Below are 22,870 nucleotides of genomic sequence, written 5' to 3' on the forward strand. Positions count from 1 at the left end.
TTTTTTAAGGACAGTCCAAAAAAGCAACCCTCATGATTTAGGTAGCTATGCATATCAATACCATTAAAAACCTATTTGGGTCATGAGAATTGCTTACTGACAAGTGAGAAGTACGGACAGAGGAAAAGAGACCTCAAGGGGAGCAATGCCAAATTCAGTACATAACTGACTTCCCTTTAATGACTTCTTTGACGAAGCAGGGAAACATGAAGCCATAAACCTTTTACAGGATTTACACAATCCTGATTCATGATGAGCATGGAGAGAAACTAACGACCAGAGAGCAGCTACCAAAACATCACAGAACCATAAAATGGCCTGGGTTGAAAAGGACCACAATAATCATCTGGTTTCAACCCCACTGCTATGTGCGGGGCAGCCAACCACCAGACCAGGCTGCCCAGAGCCACATCCAGCCCGGCCTTGGAAGCTTGGCTCATGTAGCCTTGATCAGAACTTCTAGAATACAGAAGATCATATCTGATAACTTAATTTACCCTGCAATGTTTACACATGAATCACATTGCTTTATCCATAGAGCACAAGATCCCATTTTCAGGTTACTTTTTCCTGCTAAACAGGAAGCACTGTTTAGGACTTAACACTACAAATGTCTGTTCCATGAATATAATTCAGCAGATTCTTTCAAGTCTGAGCATCAGACTCATAGACAAAGACCTTCTAAAAGAAATGTGGAGAATCAAGTAATTTGAAAAAAAAAAAATGAGTAAGCAAAGTAATTGTGAAATCAAGTAACAAGTTAATTACAGTTCAATCTCATCATCAATTTATTTCATTTGTATAAATTAGATTATGCACTCAAAAGCTCATTCGCATGACAATTCAAGCTTCAATCAACAAAAAAACATTTATCTGTAAAATATTGTAGAGTTGGACTGAAAACATTCGAAATAGCTTGTATGTCTGCAAAGACGACTTAGATCCCCTGTTATTTAAAAGCGACAGCTGGAAAAACAAAACTAACAGCTAACCATTTATTGGAGAAGATGTAATTGTTAGTACTGGTAGTTCAGACAATTCCAACTTACTTCCAGCATCAAACAGAAAGAATTTGAGGGCATTTATCTCCCAATAGCTATCTAAGTTAGGTTTTCCAGTAAAAAAAAAAAGTGATACTGAGGCTAAAAGCCAAGCTTGTTTGCAGATTTAGACAAGATACATTTGCATCTACTTTAAATATTGGGGTAGACAGAGAGAGAAGAGAAAACAGGATAATCAGGATCTCTGTGACTGAAAGTTTCCATTTTCTCCAAGCTGTTCTACAGAAAGAACAAGGACGCATTATTCAGTAAGATGAGAGCCCTAATCCTGCCAACCAGATAATTCAGAATGTCTCAGGTGTGAGCTTAAAACGCCAGTATAAAGAATAAAAAATAGAAGAAGCCTATAAAATAATAAAACTATCACTAAAGAAAGAAATGACAAGCCAGTGGACCAGAATCAGAACGGCTGAAATTACAGCGCACCTCCAGAGCATAAACACAGTCTGGCTGTTGCCATGCCCTGAAAGCTTTTCTGAATTCAAAAGGCAGCCAAGATGTATGAGTTGTGGAACACGATCCTCATCTTTTTGAGTTACGTTATGCAATCTTTCTGAAGTTTAGCTGCAAATAAGCATATATAATAGTCTGAAATAAACCAACAGGTTGGCATCTACCTCTATGACATCAAGGGAAATTTAAGCAAGATAAACAGTGATCCGTCTTAGAGCAACACCATTTTAATCCAAATTCAGATTAAGGTTTTTGATTTTTCCTTCTGCCATTTCCGGTACTGTTGGCTTATCAGTGTTATTAATCAAAGTTTCTGAAGGACATAAGACAGCCACACACTGTTGCACAATATATATACACAAAAAATGCCTCAATGGATTTTTTCCACAACTTCTCTCTGCTAGGATAGAAAAAAAGCCTTTATAATAGGAAAGAAACTATTAGTTACGTTAGCTATAGTGGATCTGAACAGTTGGCCGAAAAAATATCAATTGATGACTTTCTGAAGAAGTCAAGGAACAGTAGTAGTATCTCCAACTTGAAATCTAACTGAAATCAGTTATTAAGAGGTTTATAACTGTGCAAAGTATACATAAGCACCAAGGTGAAACTTACAATAGAAGTCCGTTAAATCAGTCAATAGCAACACAAACTGCTGCCCAGACTGGATCAGTTCAAGAGCTCCAACGAGGAGACCTGCTAGCAAATCAGAGCATAGCTAAGTATGATAATTTTTACTCTACAACTTGGCTCAGTGTATACTACAACAAGTCATGGTCAGTTAATGCAGTCTGACTTCTTCGTTGGAGGTGATGACCTGAATCTCTACAGATCCCGAGACGCAAAAGCCTTGACTTGACTTCCACCTCTCTCCACAGTCTCCAGAACAAGCGGGAAGTATTACTGAGACAGCTTTTGTCAGAGGAAAGAAGCAGATAACTGTCTTCACTTCTCCTCTAACGTGCAAGGATGAGAAATTCTGAACTTTCTAGCAAGAATTTTATTTTTGCACCTATGACATTATTAAATTATGTTTGGTGACATTTTCAAGTCACTGGACTCTCTGTTCAATAATTTTAGATCCACTACTTGTGCTTTAGAGAAATGAAAAAAAAGCTTCAACAGCTTTACTTGTTATTAGCAAGATAAGGTGAGAAGCTGCATTGCCTTCCTGGTTTAAAATCTGCCAGATAAAACTCAGTATACTTATTTGTATTGCCTTTCCTAAGAATAACCCTTCCTTCTCTGTAGAGAATAGCTCAACAAAAGTAATTTTTATTTCAGATCTAAGCAACACGTCAAACAAAAGCAAACAAAAATATATTCCTTCTCTCCAGGCCACAGAACGAATAAATTTTCTAGCAGAGGCTATCAAGCTTCCTTGCAAAGGTCAGACTTCAGTGGTATTTAAAGCCTCTGATTATTATTAATAGCCTATGACTTATCCCATGGTGCCTTCTCCATGATGTACTATGCCTGTCACAGCAAGAGCACCTGCACCCAAACAGTGCTCAGGTGAGCACTTGGGAGCTGAATATCTAAGCTGCCACCAAGCCACTTCGCTGCATTTACATTACACAGCTCAGAAACATGCCTAGGGGTTGTAGCCTTGACATAAGATCACAGGATTGGAACGTTTTGTTGTCACAAATTTAATTCTCATTAAACTCACTCAACATGGATTATTAAACATATCGAATCATTCTTTACAGTTTAGCATTAACATATGTAAAACCACACTCTTTCTTCTTTCAATTCACACCTTTTTGTTTAGGCCAGACTAACACCTAATAATTACGTTTCTTCAAGCGTTAATTATTTTATCACAGGAATTCTATTTGTGAACACAGTTCTCAATCTTAAAAATACCTCAACGGTATTTTAACTTACAGAACGCAGATTGTTTTCTCATCTGCAAGTTAAGATAACCAGCACCAGAAGGTGCCTTTTTAAAATGGAACCGTAATGTGACAACCACCAACTGCAAAGAGAGATTCCAAGACGAGACACAGCAAGTACCAATCCCTTAAGGTCATACAAATAACATATGAGTCTTCAAAGTGTTCAGAGAGATCTGCAGGACCAATTGATATTTTCAAGGCAGACTTTGCCTCCATCAACAACTGCATACTGGATAAAAAAAAAATGGTTATTAGAAAATGCTTCAGGAACGCGTAAGTTCTCATATTTATTCAGAGAAATACACAGAAGTCTGAAATATTCCAACTGATGATTTGGCTTCCAGTAGTAACCACATGTCCAGCATTTCAGATATGGCTCCTAGCTCCTTAAAACCTTTTTAACATTTCCCTAAAGAAAAAAAGTCAAAGCTGACAAATCTAAAAGAGGAAGCACACACACAGAAAGACTTCTACCATCCTAATGCTTCCTTCTGTGCTTTTTAATCCCTCCTTCAGTCATTTTCACTTCAAATGATTTCAGAACTAATCAACTTGGTAATAAACTTAGGAGTTGGTTGGAAAAGCCACACATGGTTATTAAAATCAAGTTGAGTAGAGTAGAATCTATCAAATGCAGCCCAAGTACCAAGCAATTGATAAAATGGTCTTGCTCCTCACAGAAAGTTTAATTAGTAAAAGCCAACTGGATACCGCATTTATTTCTCTAAAATACTGAGCACATTGGTCTCTTACTGTAGTCTATAATGCCCTTGGATTGCATTAATATAAACCCTCAGTGTCCCATTAGCATTTGAGGTTGTGCATTTAACCTTCCTGGGCATCTGGAAAATATTAATAAATAAGACTGGGTCACCTAAAAACAGTTCCACCTACTGATTTTGAAATGACATTAGCGTTGCTAGCTATTTTCAGAGAACGCTTTCATTTAGTTGCTTTAATTTTTCTTTATTTTTAAAGGAACAAATACATTGGTCTTCTTTCAACTTAACTTTGTGACACAGCAAGCCACTATCACCAAATAACTCCTGCAAAACATGGAGACAGTGAACAGCTGCAGACTCTTCGTAATTACTGGTAAATCTGCCCAGAGCAATAGCACTAATCCTCACTCCAAGGAAATCAAATCAAGTCACCTGATATTGGTAGGAGATGGGCTTGTCATTCAGGTACTACTCTGTGGCAGTATCTGCAGTGCACTTAGCAGAAATAGAGTTAATTGTCATCCTCTGAAGAAATGATCCATTAGCACTAGTGTGTTATGCTGTGATAAAAAGCAGGCCTTGCCAGCAATGCTAAGGCTTATCTTTCTCATGGGAATATTTCAGAATGTTCTTATATTTAGGAAAGCTTTTTTACCCTTCTGAAACAGCGCATAGATATCCATTTTTTGATATACGAGCTTGTGTTCCACATCTTTTTTTATTCTTTAAAAAAATCTACTCTAAGGAAAGGTCATTGGAAAAGTCTACAAAAACATCAAATATCAAGTAGACTTGTCAAATAGTAAAGATGGTATGAGGTCTGAGAACTTGAGGAAGCCAAGAACAAAGACAAGGTGCACGTGATTAATGAAGTGCATTAATAGATGTCCAGGAATAAGGATGTGTATAGTAAGATAGCAACATTTGCTGAAGCAGCAGAAGAGATCCAAACCTAAAACTGAGGGCAGACTTGCAGGATCTCACTAGCTTCATCAACCAAATGAAAATAAATAAATAAATAAAGCCCAGTGCTGGCAAAACTGCACGCATTTGGAAGATCTAAAACCACTTTCACAACGTCAGACTTTAATATTAGCTACCATCACTCAAGCAATAATTAAAAAAAAATAAAGAAAATAAACGTTTGCGGTTAGTAAAGATACTCTCAAACTACGAAGCCACTGAAGTAGCAAGAACTTCAAAAAAAAAAAGTTTAGGGTCACCTGGGATGCTATTTTAAGACCAGCACCTTGGCATCGTGGTAGATGGATATTCAAACAGCTCTCTTCTCCCTTCCGCTAAAAATAAACTTCATTAATGATTACATGATTCAGCAAGCACTGATGAGCTTTAAGTTCACATCGGACAGTATAAGTAAGGGGCATCTACTAGCTAGTTCCTTGGTATCAATCGCAAGATGACTCAAGCACATCTGGCTTCACTTCTCTCATAATCTTGCTCGAAGTCTAAACTGAGCTTGCTTAATCAGCAGCTTCAAAATTCTGTTTTAAAGCAAAAATAAAAGCAACTTTTGCCTTTAGTGCATTAGTTTAGTAGAGTGCATTTTCTTAGAATTAGTTAACTTTAGTGGAAGATGTTCACTTCGCTGGTAAGCTAACTCTTGTTTCAAGAGGTTGCTGCTGCCATCTATTGACACCTTATCAACGAAGTACACAGTAACTTAAGCAGTGGTTATATTCTAGAAATGAGAAACTGATTCAACGGAAAAGTGCAGCACACAGAAACTGGCAGCCAGGCTGTGGTGTATCTTCTGCCAAATAAAGAATCATGAACAACATTTCCTATCAGGAACAGGCTCCTTTCAGTGAAGGAGTGGTTTAGCAACAGTATCCTCATCTGGTTCTTGGTTTGCAGACTTAAAGAACAGAAATCATTCAATCCACTGTTTTGGGATGTGTTTTTAATTAAAAGAAGAAGGGGGAGGGGCTGCTATTCCTTTAACTACCACTCATCCAACACTAAAGAAGTCAAGTAATTTCAAAGATCTATCTTCAACTTCACAAAATTTTCCTCTTAGAAATCTCAGTTCTGATGAACATAGAAGCGCAATAATCAAGTACCATCGCTGATAGTTTTATCTTCCTACCGCCACTTTAAGTACAACCTGTTAAGTGAAACAGAGCCAAGCAGCTCTTGATTTATATTCAATACCAACAGTAGGAGAACATGCAATTCACAACAGAAGACAAAAACATTTTCCTGATTGACTTCAGTGTGCATTCATGCACTGTAGAAGAGTTGTCACTTAGTGTAGTAAGCCAATCCACTGATATTACTAGTCTTTTTCCTTCCCTAACTTTCTTTCACATGGTAAGAACTGCAAGCTATTTTAGCTGCAACACCTACTCAGATAGAGGCTGCTAGATATCATGCACTCACATTTCCAATATCGTACTCATCAGGTTTCCCCTACGAAAAGCAGACAGCTGTTAGGAGTCTTTTTTTTTTTTTTAATTTTTTAAACTAACCGTAGCTTGCATTATGACAATCGTCATCCAAGTTGCACAGAAGAGCTAATAAAAGCTGATCCTGCAAACTTACCCGAGAAGCCACAACCTACTCAGCCCCAGGCAGCCCAACGTTAGCAAGCCCCATGCTTCAATAACTATGACATGGTTCACCACAGCATCGGATACAGCAAGAGTCAATGAACCAAGACAGAACTGTAGAAGGATACACTACAGTCTGTTATTAAATATATTTATCTACACAATTATCTGTTGTAAACAAGATTGGTGTTTCATTACTGCCAAATATGTCATTCTAACACATGGAATTCCATATATTGTTTGATTGTAACATACTAATTGCTACAGAAATAACAGAGAACACAAGCTATTAAAAAATCATCTAGGTAATTTTATTAGATAACACAGATTTAGTGATTTCCTCAGATTAAATGATTACATATCACTAGAGCCTTAACAAATGCCGATCGAGGACCACTGTGCTCTCCAGTAGTATCTACTGTACAGATACAGACAGATATTAGTTCAAAATTAAGAAAGGTAGTTAATGACAATTAAAGAAAAAAATCACAGACATACAAGTCAACATCAAATTACATAAGAAGCAATGAATGTCAGAAATGCTAAATACAAGAGTGACACGAATCTGTTAGAGTGCTTCCAGAGGAGGGCCACAAAAACGGCTCAAGGGATGGAACACCTCCCCTACAGACATGCTGAGAGCTGGGGCTGTCCAGTGTGGAGAAGGCTCCAAGGTGTCCTGATAGCAGCCTTTCACAGCACCTAAAGGGGGGGGCTATAAGAAAGAAGGGGACAGACTCTTCAACAGTATCTTTTGTGGTCGGATGAGAGGAAGTGGTTTCAAACTAACACAGGAGAGACTTAGATTAGTTATAAGGAAAACCTTTTCTTACAATAAGTGTAGTGAAGCACAGGAACAGGATGCTCAGAGAGGTAGGAAACACCCCATCCTTGGAGACATTCAAGGCCAGCCTCAGCAGAACTCTGAGCAACCAGATCTAGCTGTATATATCCCTGTTCACTGCAGGGGAGTTGGGCTAGATGACATTTAAAGGTCCCTTCCAACTCAAAAAATTTCATGATTCCATAGAAAGATGGCACTACCACTGACAATTTCCTGTAAACATCACAACAAAGACTTCTGAAGACAGAGCATTAAGGTAATAAATTACTCCTTTTTCTAAGTGCCTTGTTTTGGCATTTCATTTATTTCAAAGGCTTATAAAAGAGAGCACAATATATGCTGGACAACTGAGACTTAAAATTAAAAGGGAGAACAGGGAAGCTATTGGAGACTAAGAAAAGTCTTAACGTTTAATAGGAAAGCATAATGCAAGACTGAGCCTCAAGGAAAAGAGCAATAAAAAATCCCAATAAAGTTATTTTTGCAAGAGTTCTAACTGATGTGACCAAATGTTACCTTTTGAAAGATTAGGAGAAGGAACTTGCTTTAACTGAAAGCACAGAGCAAAATGAACTCAGTTAAAAGTTTCAGGTAACAGAGAGATATATAAAGATATTGTTCCATCTTCATAAGAATATGCAAAATACAGACAGACAAAACATGAATACTTGGAAACATCTCTACTGAAAGTGATGCTAAAGTCAATGGTACAAATAGCAGGAAGGGAAGTAATATCTGCTTCAGCCATCAAAAGCAATGGCAGGAAGAACTTGACAGGAAAGATTAAGCAGCTGTTTGATTCACAATGAAATTGAATTCACGGCTAAATGCACAGGAAGAGCTCTCTGAAAGGCAAGATGAAAGCACAGTTTGGGCAAACTGACACTGAAGCAGATCCATATGCAATTTAGCACTTAATGTGCAATTTTAAGTCCATATCCTTCAACTCTGGATATAGCAACCCACAAATTCCCAAAGGAACTGAAGTTAAAAAATAGTTGAGAACAACCAAGAAAAAGTGAAGTGCCAGAAATCGGATAATGAGCTAGAGTTAGAAGTTGCAGAGGTGCAAGATTCACCTCTTAGCTCTTGCTGAGAAAAGGCTATTCAAAGTAGATTAGTAGAACATGAGATGCTGAGATGGAATCCACAATAGGTGTCACCATAAACACGGTAATAATAAACTTCAGATACTAAAAAGAATAACAGCTGAGTCAAGGGCAGGTAGGCACAAGTCAGGGAGGATTAAAGCATGCTTATTCCACGAAAGGGATAGAGGGAAAACAAGAGATTAAGAATAAGTTAAAACATGAAGTGAAAATAGACAAAAGAAAATCTAGAAAAAGAACAACTATCAAAGCAGGCATGGGTTAGAAAGGTCTACCTCCAACAGTAGGGAAGGGAAGGCTTTACTACCTGGACAGTACGTCTGTAGTATCTGGAGGCAGGAAGGAGAGGCAGCAAGATAAATGAGGGAATCAAGGCTAAAAGGCACTAAGGCTTGCCAGCATCTTATTAATCCGGGAGGGCAGGGAAAGGAAAGCCTTATAATTTATAGTAAAAATAGAAGTAAATAATTCTTATAACTCACTAGTTATAAATTGCATTTTTTAGTATTATTGGAAGAAAGAGTGCAACAACAGGCAGCACATACACCCAAGTAGCACTGCACAGCCTCTCAGTAATAAAGCTCTTTGAGCCCTTGCTATCTGCGGAGACCTGAAGTTCAGGTGCCACTGGGATGCATTGGTCTGCAGGAGTGCTAACACACATGGCTCTGGACTAGAACTACAACAGCTTCAGAGAAACAGCTACTGAGAAAAATCAGAGGTCATGCTTGTCTACTTGCTGTTTGGCCCTAGTTCTTCCAGACAACTTTGTGATCCCTACATTTTCTCTTCATGAGCAGCACGAAGACAGCAGCTGCCTCCCTCCAGACACTATAGTGGCATTATCTACATCACGCTGCACGATGTTTTAAGTGGCAACAAGGGCATCACAACTGTCACCATTTATACTAAAATGTTAGTTTACAGCATTCAACTAGCATGAATTCTCTGCACAACATTCTTCTTATCCAGTATGGCTTAAAAGTCTTAAGAAGCCTTTGAAAAGCAAATATATAGGAAAAAAAAATAAAAGCTACTGTTCTAATTAAGGTATACAAACTTTCTCAAGTGTCTTCACAGTATGATATCAGGGGCCACACAAATGGTTATTTAAAAATAGGCCCTACTCAAGTAAGGAACTTAAACCATTAAAAGGTAACTCACTGCCCTACACAATACCTTCAATACCTTACTAAGAGAGTTTATTTTACTGACCTTACTACAGGTATGCAGTATCTTACTAAGACACTAACATCAAAAATTACATGGAAACATCCCTTCTCTCAACTGAACCTTTGAGTTCATAACTGAACAATGCCTGCTATTTAACTTCAGTACACACATAAGCGTTTTTATATACATATAAAAGCCTCATTCCAGTGGTATGGTGACAAACCGCATCTCAATTAAGAGCAGGCAAAGACGCACAGAAAGATGGGCCTGAAAACACTCTGAAACACACAAGGGTTTTTAAGCCATGTAAGGGATGATGCAGCTTCCAGATCTGTGATACAATTATGCTATCTTCTATTCCTTAGTATAAATCTAAGTCTTACCAGCATACATATAAATCCAAGTCTTACCATCAGTAACATTTAGCTGAAATTTACTGAAGGAGTGAAATTTACCTGCTTCTGATCTTACAGGCGTTTCACAACATGGCCATAACCAGTATCGTGCATGCAGTATTTAGCCAAAAAACATCAGTAATCACATTCTATCTCAAAGCAAAGCTACACAGCACTGCAACACTGACAGTGGCTGGTCAGACCTTAACACTTCAATTGATACAGAGCATGCTCTTGAAAATTGAAACCACTGCTGAAAAATGGTTTGTAAGAATTGCATCCTTAGCCAGAAAAGACACTCATTTTAATATGCCCTAGAGAGATCACCGACTTACAGAATCCTAAACCGCATAGAAATACATGCACATACCACTCCACAGTCCAACAGAACAGAAAAGACTGCACAGCTTCAATAAAAATAATACAGTCTCACTCTATAACTATTTAACTATTTAAAAGATATTAAAAGATATCAAATAGGAAAGGAAAATACTGCAGCTTTATGCTTATACCGAAATGCTGGAAACACATTGTTATTACCTATCTGAATGCAGGAAAGATTCACTGATACAATCTCACACTTCTACAGCTGAACTTAGATATACTAAGCCATGAGTAACATTTTCACAGCTGCATTACAGTACTGTTTACATCAGGTCTCAGAAGTATGTCATAATTCTATTATTTCCATCCAGCACATGGTTCTCTGGTTATTGACTCACGAGCCAACACGCAAACTTACTTTGAAGCTTTTCTGCCATTTTAACAACATTTGAGATATGATAAAGGCTATAACAACGTAATTTATGTTAAGCAAGCATTGCAAGCAAGCTTGCGATTGTCGACAGCACAGCCATTTAGAGTTACTCATTTTTGTCTGCCAAATCTTGAGGCTAACAACGCTTTCAGTTCAAGGAAAGGCAACTCATCCTAAGATCAGTCTCAAAATATTCAGCACTGTTTAATGCTTTCAGACGTAATAAATTCAAATTGACACCTGTAAAGTTCAATCTGCCATTGCTGCAGTATAAATCCTGCGTTAGGAAATAAGCATATAGATTCATTAGAACATAAATATGTTGCAGTAGCAAACTTGTATGACATCTTATACGTTAGAGAAAAAAAACTATTTGTAATTATATATGTCAAGTATGACGAAGGCCAATTTAAGTTACTTCCAGCACTGTTAATCCCTTTTATTTTAAATACAGTCCTCCATATAATTAAGCTTCTTTCCATCCACATGACTTTTTTCTTAAATTAATTTAACAAAAGTCTTAAAAGGCAAACATTCACACAAAAAAAGGTCCAAAATATTAAAAAAGCAGCATGACTTAATTGAGCCAGTAACAGACCGGAATGGTTACTTCTCTACTACTATCTCAACTTGAAACCATGAAAGATTTACACAATAAACATTAATGACTTTCCTAGAAAATCCACTAGAGTACTGATCAAAAAAACAATTCTAAATTCCTAAATATTTAAAAATAAGTAGCAATGTCAAAATGTTTATGTGCTGTAACAAAATGGACCCTCTGGAGCTATTCCTGAGAAGCAAAAACGTAATTGCACTTTTTAGTATATCTTTTTATGTGTAGATTGCTAAGTAATTTAGAAATCCAGCAAAGTGTAAGCACTCCAATTGGGAATATCAATATATGGGAAACTGAAACATAACATGGTTAGGTAGGCTTTTTTCTTCAACTCCATAGCAATTGCTCGAAATTCATGCATATTTAGCAAGTAGTTGTTTTTTTTTTTTTTTTATCATTGTTGTTGGTTTTGGGGTTTTTTTTGGGGGGGAAGGTGGGGGAACTGGGCACTGAACAGGACTGACAAAGATGGAGAGAAGTTACAAAGTTTGCTTCTTTCTTAGGAAAAAAAAAATTATCCCGAAGGACCTAATAACAGAAAAGAGAGCAAGGAAATGACATGCATAACATTTAGTAAGATACAAATTGCAGTGTTCTTGAAAATGTATGCATAAAAATTCTTATAAATTCTCATCTCCAATTAAAAACATGAACTGTTTTTTTTACTTAATACTTCAATCCTCAAAGAGGCTAGAAGCTTGAAGTCCTCCGTGTCAATGAAGAGATGCGCCTAACACCACAGTATTTATTACACACATTAGTAACTATTACTCAGCAACCTTCCTTCCTCTTTCCTGCTCACATGACATCTGGAAGCAAGTCCCTCCCAGGCTGGGACTGTCTAAAATACAAATACATAGCTAAATAGCTATAGCTAAAACCACAGCACAGACTTTCAATGAGGCACATAAGCCATATTGCTTTCTAGTTCTGACTCTCAGCTGATTTGAAAACCTCAAACAACAATACGTTCCTCAGGAATTTGGATTAGGATCTGTACAAATTGCTTCAAGATTAGCATAATGCCAAACCTCCATCAGAAAATGCCACACGTAAGGCTGTGCAGCTCAGTTGCACTGCCCACCGCGGCTTTATGGAGCACGGTTTGACAACTATAGCCTTTCGGTAACATGTCTGAGTTTGGGAGGACAATTGCAAACACCTGGCTCTTCCTGGGAAGTACACAGAAAACCTGCGTGTGCAAACTCACAGTTTTAGGACTTCACACTGAAAGATACTAGGAACATACACATCTCACGTGGCATCTGGAGTGGATCGATTTTGGCCAGCTCTCTGCTGCCAACCCAGCTAGCTTTCTCACTTCCTCTCCTCTGAAGAGCTAGGAAGAGAAAATACAATTGAAAAGCTCGTGGGTCAATATAAAAATAAGGAAATAACTTGCCAATTACCTTCACAGTAAAAACAGACTTGACTTCGGAAAAATTTAGTTTGTAGCCATTTGAAATAGGTGAGAAACAGACTAAACTAAAACCCTTTTCCTCACCCCCATTTCCCTAAGCTCAGCATTACCGCTTCATTCCCCACTCCTCTACCTTGTAAGTAGCACAGAGAGAAATAGAAAGGCATTGTAGACCATACATGTCAGTTCTCCTGCTCCTGATCCATTAATTCCCTCTTGCAGTCCATGAGCATGGGTCCTCTCCATAACAGGTCCACTGCAGAGCCCCTGAATTTCTCCTGCTTACCACTGCTGAAGACCCATCATTATCATAAGCTTGCCACCTGCACTCAAGTCAGTATTGGATGGATAATAAATAAACAAAGCTAACGACCAGCATCCTAAGTCTACAGCAAAGTCCAAAGGAAAATGTTTCATCACCACTAGCAGATGCAGGACCCTGGCTCAGGTCTACTTCTTAGCCCACTCCGAATCTAAATAACCAATTCCTTTGCTAGTCAAAAGCAAATAAATATCCTTAACATGCCTAATAGGTTATTCTACTACATTGAAATATGATAAATTGAAAGAATAAACAGCATCTTTTTTCCCCTGAACTGAAAATGTACTACCATGCTACTGAAGATTTACAGCACCCAGAAGCCAGGAGGCATCCTTCGCAATTTTACAGTAAATATTCTTTTTATACGAGTAGTATAATTTATGTACATTTGAACTAGAATCAAAGTCTGTCGTTAAACTATAAGCATTTGTGCATGCAGACATGCACGTGCCTCTGACAGCAAATAATGAACAGCAACAAATCAGTCTTCACCTCACAACAGTTACTTCTGAAATTAGCTGTTCAGCATTCAGATGAGTTTCCAAAACATTTACTTTTCTTCCACGCCAAGCTTTAAGCAACCAAGTCAGGTTCCGGTAACAAAAATACGAGCACAGTTTCAGCAGCACTCTTCTGAGCACTTTTTTTTTTTAAACACACTATATTTCCTGCATTCACAGAAGTTTCAGTCGATTATTAAAAAAACACAAAGCTAGCAGCTATGCCTATTAAGGTGTTAAAATTTTATGACAAAGCTTATTTTAATTACTAAATTATTATAATTGCTTATTATCTTGACAAACTAAATGCCCAAAATTTGAATTATCATTTCCTATGGCAAACACGTGCATCAGACAGGAACACAGATTTTTAGTTTTATTTACTACGGCTACAAATTACATTCTACTGAGTAGGAATATTAAATTTAACAGAAATCTGTCTTTGTAGAAGCAGCAATCATTTATAGCACCCAACAGTGGAAGCTTCTAAAAATGGCTATTCCATAAACTGCTAGAAAGTAAGCCCCTAGCAAGCGCTACATCATTTGATTTGATTTATTTGAAGTCGTTGGCCTTTAATCACTCAGTTACCTATGTACCGAGTCTAGAAAATTGTGACATTTTTTAACTGTGCACCCACCATATCTCCTCATACTTGGTTTAAATGGTCAATCATCCTGAAACTGTTTTACAAAATGCCAGAGGCTCCCGTGAAATTCAAACACTTGAAGGAAAATGGCTAAGAAAGTGATCTAACTCAAAACCCTTTGCTAAAAATAGTTTCTTTAAGTCATACAGCAGAATAATAACACATTGAAGGATGTGACATAGGGTTATCGTAGCCAGAATTTTACTTACGTAAGACTTCTATATCCTTTTACCACCCAAAGGAACATAGCCAGAAGATGATCAAGCCGAAGAAACCAGTATCATGTTGACTGCATACGTACAGAAGTCACACACTCCTAAATAGTCCTTTCCAAGCAAATAGTCCTATGGAATTATATACAGATAAACGCGCAAGTATAATATTAAAATAAGTCACTATATCACACTGAAAATCTTTCAGACATAATAAACAATCCGTAAAACAGTACTATCATTTCTATTCAACTACTGGTCCATATAGTACAGAAGTATCTTACGAGCCAACTATAAAGTATTTCATTAGCAACAAAAAGCACCCTAAGCTTGGTGCTATTCCCTCATTCTACTACTATTCAGCCAAATACAGAAGCAGTGCTCATAGTACCAGATAAAGAGTAAGAAAAAGAGCAATTCCACTCTTGGAGCTTATTCCTTCCAAAGAATAGGTGGCCTCAACGCCTGCTCAATCCAAAATCAAATAAAGGTACTAAGCATCTGCTGCAAGACTTCCCTTATGCATCAGGGTCAGACCCTCTTTTAAGAGGCCCTTCATTCTAGGCATATAACTGCTCTTTACATCAAAGCAAAGTACTCGTGCATAAAGGAGGAGAGAACAAAAAACACTACATAGTAAATTTAGTTAGAAAAAAACACAAAAAAAACTAGAAAACCCTCTAAAAAAAATAAATACTGGGATCTCAAATTCCATCTTGAACATTAGTACAATACCTCAGTCAAGCAGTGAAATACTGGCTTCAGTTATTCAGTATGCCCAAAAGAGAAATTCTAGATTTAAATCTGTGAGCAAAATCTGACCAGACTACTCATGATTCAGCTACGGAATATTGATATCATGAAGAACATTAGCATTATAGAAGGCAAACAGTGAATTTTTCATCTCTACCATTCTAAAAATATCTTTTTTTTCCCCTAAAAGCACAATGCCAGTAGCTATCACAGAAAAGGATTACTCAAGTTCATACAGATTAAACACATGAATAAAAGCAGTAGGAGAACAAATTACCTTATTTTTCATTAGAAAGAGTCGATTTCCTTTCAGTCAGCACCATCCCTCTCTTGTTTCTGTATGCAAAGAAGTAAGATGAATAAAAACAACCTTTTGTCTTCACACATTAAAAGCTTCTTAAAGAAGATGCATTAGTAATAAAGGTCAGAAAAGAAAATCATTAACAAGCAAAAAAAACCCAGCTTCACTCAGCACCTGCCTATGTACAACATGCTGTTAAATGTCAAATAACTTCCCAGAAGGTTTCCTCTACTCTGCAGCTGAGAGAATTGGTGACTGCAGCAGACACTCCACTGTGTTTTCTGTTTCTCTGCTTCTTCCTCCTATGCTCTATGGGAGCAGAAACAGACTCTTTAGCATGCTACAGTATTCACTCCTATCATTTCAAAAGATAAAATATAATCCTTTTTAAGACAAAAACATTAAGTATTCTACTTGAATTACGACGTACTCATCTGGATTTGCAGTTTGCAGAAAATACTCAGGAAATGAGACCCATCTATTCAGTCACTTTACTGTTATTATTTTACTACACACAGAAAACGCAACTAAGAAATGAAAACAGCATTGTATTTGTGTTACACATAATCAAACTTTTAAGAGAAGACAACATTTTAGAAATCTAGGGAGGATGGAAAAAAGCTTTCTTACTGAACTAGTCATTTCTTTTTTAATCCATCATGTTCCCTTACAAAGAAAGCACTTCTGTACCTATAGGTATAGACAGCATCATATATCTATCATAAACCAACATTTCACATACCAATGTAATCTCTTTTGTTTTTCTTGAGATGATGTGTGAAACACCATGTATATAAACAAACTTTAATTGCTAGGGAGCTGAAAAAGCCCCAGCATCACATTTACCCCACAGCTGCCTCTATGGAATTTCTGTACTTCCCTCAGTGCTGGTCCACCAGCACAATAGAGACATAGAGCATGAACAGAGGGAAATCTAGTTAAATAAATACAGTTATCTTTTATTCTTGATAATTTCAATACAGGTGTTTCAATAGAGAACATCTGAAGTTTTAGCTACAGTCACTGTGACTTATAGTAACTGGTAACAGTTAAATGTCAAGTGTGGGGATTATTTCTGAGCTGCTGTTGCAGGGGGAGATTGATGATTTTTAATTATTCTTAATTATTTTTTCACCCTTGGTTTGGCTTGTTTTGTTTTTTTTTTAGTTATTCTTTTGTTGATTTGTTTTTGGTTGTTTCTGGATCTTTCCATATCTATTAAAAGGATAAGAACAACACTGAAAAGTACTGTAAATTGATGCACATTCACCAACTAAAATCTAAGCAAAGTTACCAAAGCTGGGATGATGTTTATGAGTAGAAATTTGCAACTGTGCTTAGCCTACGTTTCACTCTCAGAGCCCTGCATCAGCAGAAGGAATCTATTCCTAGCAAAAGGTATTTTTATATACTTGAGAAAATCACTACCTCAAGCAGCACAAGTAGTAAATCTGAAGATTAGTCATATTTAATGACAAGCCTCTCAATGAAGATAATATACAATGGTCTAAATGCAACCCTTCTGTCAAGAGGACATAGCCTGATTGCTGTGAGCCAGAAGGCTTTATTAAGCAAAAAGAAACATTCCGTGCATGCATAGTTTTTGAAATGTTTTCCTAAAAATCAACCACTAGTGACCGTGCTAGAGATAGGATATCAGGCTATGTGGATGTTTGGTCAATAAAAGGGGCTTTTTGAAGCAATGCTAATGAATCACTAAACACAGAAAAATAGTCTACATCCTCCAAACATCATTATTTCATTGGACAGAGCCCGATATACTGTTTATGATTGTAAGACTGTTAATATCCTATTTAACGTCCTTATTGATTTCCTCGACAAGGGGACTGAGTGTTCCTTCAGTAAGTCTGCAGATGACATCAAGCTGGGAAGAACCAGTGATCTGCCTAAAGGTGGGAAGGGCCTTCAGGAAGATCTGGACAGGGTAGATTGCTGGGCTGAGGACACTGAGATCAAGTTCAACAAGACCAAGTGTCAGGTTTTGCACTCGGGTCACAACGCCAGGCAATGCTACGGGCACAGGCAGAACGAGCAGAAGATTGTGTGCAAGACACGGAGCTGGGGGTGTTGGCAAAACATGAGCCAGCAGTGTGCCCAGGTAGCCAAGAAAGCCAATAGCATCTTGGCTTCTATCAGAAGCAGTGTTGCCAGCAGGAGCAGAGAAAGATATCTATCTTTACAAATGCAGCTCTGGTGAGGCTACACCTAAGTACCACGTTCAGTTCTGGCCCCTCGCTACATGGAAGACACTGAGAGCCTGTAGCATGTTCAGACAAGGGCAGTGAAGCCGGTGAGGGGTCTGGAGCACAAGTCTTACAGGGAACTGGGATTGTTCAGCGTGGTGAAGAGAAGACTCGGACAAAACCTTACAGCTCACAAAAATGACCTGAAAAGAGGTTGTGCTGAAGTGTGAATCAGACTCTACTCCCAGCTAACAGCAATAGAATAAGAGGTAATAGCCTCAAGTTGCACCAAGGATTGTTCAGGTTGGATATTAAGAAAAATTTATTTTCCAAAGGAATGGTCAGACGCTTGAACAGGCTGCCCAGGGAGATGGTTCAGTCACCATCCCTGGAAGAGCTCAGCAAACATTTCTATGTTGTACTTAGGGACACTGGCTTAGATTGGAAATATTGCTGAAAGGAGGACAGCTGGACTAGATGACCTTGGAGGTCTTTTCCAACCTTGATGATTCGATGATCCCAAGGACAGAACCCTACTGAAAAACCCCAAAGGAGCCAGAAGTAAATGCCCACTAGTACTCTGTCCAGAAGACCTGCTGCATCCTCCATCGGAAGCTATGGCTACTCAACTCACTGGTGGAAAACAAAATATTCTTTAAGTGCAGCACATTTTTTCAGCCTCTTACCATAATCAAGTCTATGCCACATTTTTTCTCCTAGCAAAATCAAAATAAATGCATCTCAATGAAGACCAGTTGGGACAAGTGAAAATAAAACATTTGCTGTTGCTGAAATGATAGTATTAAAAGTAGTTCCTATTTAGCTGTGGAATCATTTCCTAACAACTACCTAGGGAACAGACATTTGTTCAAGCTTACTGGAAACTGAAAGACATTTTACGTAAGCTCATAAATGCCAGAGGAAACCTGCAAAGGTGGTGGCAAAGTGAGCCATAAAAAAAACTTACTACAAGAGGCCACGATTTCAGGTGAGTAAGTCTTGAGAAACAGGATAACAACACTTTAAACACGGAAACTAACAACTGGTGACTTTCAGCCAACGAGTCAAAAAGGGAGGAGGAAAAAAACTTAAGCCTTGAGTACTGTTTCTCAAGCATATAACACTTAAACTGAGCAAAATGAAGAGCTTGTTTCAACCTTTATTACTTAGAAAAGTATTTAGCATCACTCAAGCATCAGTAATTAAGACAACTGAAGACACTGAAATGTAGGTGATTAGTGAAACTGGAAGCTGACATCTGCAGCAAACATGCACATCAACTACGGGCTGTTTTCATTGCATATCATTTTTATTTATTACGTTTCCATCCCTGAGCTCTCTGCAAATCTTCAGCTTTCTTTCCTTGCCAAAACAACCTGATGGTCACTTAACAAACAGTCAGATTTTTGGCATTCAGTCTCATTGAGTTGCCAGGGAAGAAGATGAAGGTAAGTCAATGATGGAGGACAATACTAATGCTAGTTAGTTTGTTGAAGCAAAGCATAATTTAGGCAGCAGATATGAAGGTCAACTGAAATACTGAAAACAAATATATAGTTTATGTTGCTGTTTGTTGTTATTTCCTTTGAGTTATGTACTACAAATACTTTACTTCATAGAATGGAAGTAGTACAAACGATAGGGAAAAAATCCAAGGTTAAGTGCTATCTTCTTCCCCATACCATCACCTAAAAAAAAAAAGACTGACCTTTCCAGAGAATCTAAAGTCTCATGCACAAGTTGTAGTTTGATGCACTTTTTACACAGTTTAATAATACTGCTAATATGTCTTGACTAATGGCATATAACTAACTAGAAAGCTCAAATATGCATTCATGTGGCAGTTGAAGGGGTAAAAGTTGCCTTGTTCTTTTATCTCCTCCACAAGAACAACAGCTCTAATAGAAGATGAAGTGTAAACTGTTAGAGGTTCATAACTTACTCAAGCACTGACATCTTGTTATGCCGTGACTTATTATTAACTCAGTACTTCCTCTTCATTCATGATTTGAACAGTTTTCAATTAGTTTGGAAAATGTCAATTCAGGAAAATAATTATCCTAAAGTACATTCATCAGAAATTCAACTTAATGAAAGAAATTACATTGGATGCATATACGAGATCTTCAGTTCCCTCAGAGCCCCTTCTGTTCTGAATTAACTCAAAAGTTCAGTAGCTGCAATTTGGGATACTGGAAATTGTAATTAACTGCAGTTTGGACAAATGTTGGTTCTCCTACAGCACCATTTCGTGTTGCTGCAAAAGGGAGAAAATAAGGACATAAGTCGTTTTAAATATTTTTTTTAATCTCCAAAATATTATAGGCTCTTAGTATCCAATTTTTTTTTTTTTTTTAAGAGTTGTTCTCAAAAGACATTCTTGGAATCGCCCTTATGCAAACAATCAACTTAAGTTTCTTAAGCAACTCTTAATGTAGCCGTAATATTTCTTCAAGAATCCTTCCCATGAGAGGACTTAAGAGGCCACTTCCATCACTAAGTGGGAAGTTCTTCCCACGACATCATCTTCCACAGCAAGAGAACTACAATTCCTGATCAAGTTTCTCCTCAGCTGTTCAGATGAAGAACTAGTTGCATGATTTGCAGCATACCTTTCTGTTGGCCCTTTTATTCCTGACTTTCCCTATTTATATTCTTTTTTAAAATTTTTTACCCGTCACAGTTGATGACTTACATGGTCTCTTTTTATTCCCAATCAACAAAACACAGCCAATTCCAATAGCACTATAAGACCAAAAGCATACTTGAACATTATGAAAGATGGACAAATTATAAACACGATGGTCAGAAAACAAGTCTCCAATTAAGTTTCTTCCCCACTACAAGGGTGCCACAATTCTGTGAAGAATTCCCATAAAGTTTAAAACTACTCCAAGTTTTTTTTTTCCTTACCAAATACTTTCACAAACAAGAACCTTACATGCAGTCCCATTGCATATCTAAGCATTAGAAAGCTGCAGCTTCTATTTCTCCAATCGTTCTTTCTTGTTTTCCCTTTAGCATCGACAACTATTCTTAAGTTTAACATCATGCCTTTGACTCCATTTCATAGTACTTCTGAAGTTATCACCTCATAACCTTACCGTCATCACAAAGCCTGACCGGCAATTTACACCATGTAAGCACGCTACTAAGATCAAAATGAGACGCTACTCCAAATGAGCAGCCGCACCTGCATGGAGCCTGTGTTCTCTGAACTGATGAACTAAAAATGTGGAAAGATGAGTCAGAGAGAACTTAAGAAAAAAAAGGATATTTACCAAAACTATAATCTAATACTATAAACATACTCAGTGTTGAAGGCCCAAACCATTATAGATGAAGGGGACAGGAAAAAAAAAAAGTTGCTCAGCAGGCCAACATGACAAACAAAATCCAGTTTTAGTGCCCCTGCATATAATCTACAGGGACTCTGGGACTGACAACCTGCATATTCCCACTAGGCTCCGTAAGCTTAGTTGAATTACTCATCACTTTTATGGCCACAATGTACTTTCACAACAGTAGCAAACACGGTGCTTGCAATAGACCAACTTGATTTAAATTGAAAATATAACAAAAAAGGCCCGTTTATGGGTCTTTTAAATCTACCCTAAGCAGTACCTTCAGCTCTACAGTTACTTGAAATTGCTTCAACCTCTTTTAATAGTACGGACGAAGCCAGATCCTAGTAGTCCAGTCCCAGATGGAAGGAGTCATTGAAAACCATCAATAACCAAAAAAATTATGCTAAGAAAGAAGCTAAACTCTAATTATGCTTAAATGCAGTAATTACTGTGAAGTACAAACATCTGTACTCCACAGAGAACCGCAAAGCACAGAAGACCAGGGGAAGAAACAAGTTGTAAGCCACTAGTCAAAAAATCTTTCGCTTCCCAGCAAAAGAGAAAACAGAGCCAGACATGCAAAATATTTTTCTGTTTATCTGGAAAGGCTATTAGAGTAAATAAACTCCAGGGGGAGATATGCATATTGATGTTCTTACTCTTTCCCCTGTTGGAAATGGTAAACCTCTCGCACTGATCTATCAGTAAAGCAGTAACTGTCTAGAAGATTCTTAGTACATCTGTGGATCACTTGCCTTGAATAGCAGCCATAACACATAAATCACACAGGACTGTAAGGACTAGCACACTGCAGTTAAAACCCCCAAGATAGCATGCTTTGATACAAACAAGTCAACAGCAGCCTTGAAAAGCAAGGCAGCTGGGCCAGCAGTTCTGCAGGGCAGTAACAAGCAAGGTGTCTGTTCCCCTGAAGTTTGACAGAGAAGCTAAACCCATCTAACAACGTCTGCAAGTTATTCAGACCTAGAAGACACAAGATACTGTGGAACTCGAAGTTGAATTTCATGTACTACCCTGATGATCATCTAAAGATTATCGTGGCTACTACTGTAGCAGCAATAAAATGAAAGGTAAAAACCTCGATACAAGTGTCTGCCTTCAGCTGCAGCACTGGTTTTCTTTGGAGGAGCAGAAAAACTCATTAACTACAATCAACTTCACTTCTGGCTCCATTTCAGAATACAGCTGTCAGTCAGGAAGACTGCTTACTCATACACCGCCTTTTAAATGTTCTTCTGGCTCATCTCTTTCCTCAGAACTCAGCTAGAAAAAGATACCATCTTCAGTTATTTAGTGCTGATGGTTTGAGAGAGGCATAATTTAATACTTGTATTTAGAGAGACAGCCACACTGAATCCAAAGTCTCTCTCACTATTTTCTCCCCAGACAATTATCAAAACGTGAATTTACTGGGAACCCAAACCAGTCAAGCATTTAGTGAATTACAAGAAGATAGTGGAAGCAAGGTCTGCAGAACAGCTTCCTAGGAGGCATTTCATCAGCTCAGGATAACCACCAAGCTAAAGGTGATCAAAGC

At 37.7% G+C, this 22,870-nt stretch overlaps 1 long non-coding RNA gene across 2 annotated transcripts in view; it reads right to left on the reverse strand.

Moving 5' to 3' along the window:
* LOC109367158 overlaps positions 1 to 22,870 on the reverse strand; it is a 101,446-nt gene that overhangs the window by 41,335 nt on the left and 37,241 nt on the right. The window contains exons 2-4 of one of the 2 annotated variants that reach the window (XR_002113950.2): positions 15,738 to 15,796; positions 14,705 to 14,839; positions 11,394 to 12,943 (exon numbers count right to left, since the gene is read on the reverse strand). This is a non-coding gene — a long non-coding RNA (uncharacterized LOC109367158). Of the gene's footprint in view, positions 1 to 11,393; positions 12,944 to 14,704; positions 14,840 to 15,737; positions 15,797 to 22,870 lie in introns of those variants that run through there. The other variant, XR_002113952.2, reaches the window with a different exon arrangement.

The sequence above is a fragment of the Meleagris gallopavo genome, chromosome 4 (genome assembly GCF_000146605.3).
Source record: "Meleagris gallopavo isolate NT-WF06-2002-E0010 breed Aviagen turkey brand Nicholas breeding stock chromosome 4, Turkey_5.1, whole genome shotgun sequence".
Taxonomy (NCBI): domain Eukaryota; kingdom Metazoa; phylum Chordata; class Aves; order Galliformes; family Phasianidae; genus Meleagris; species Meleagris gallopavo.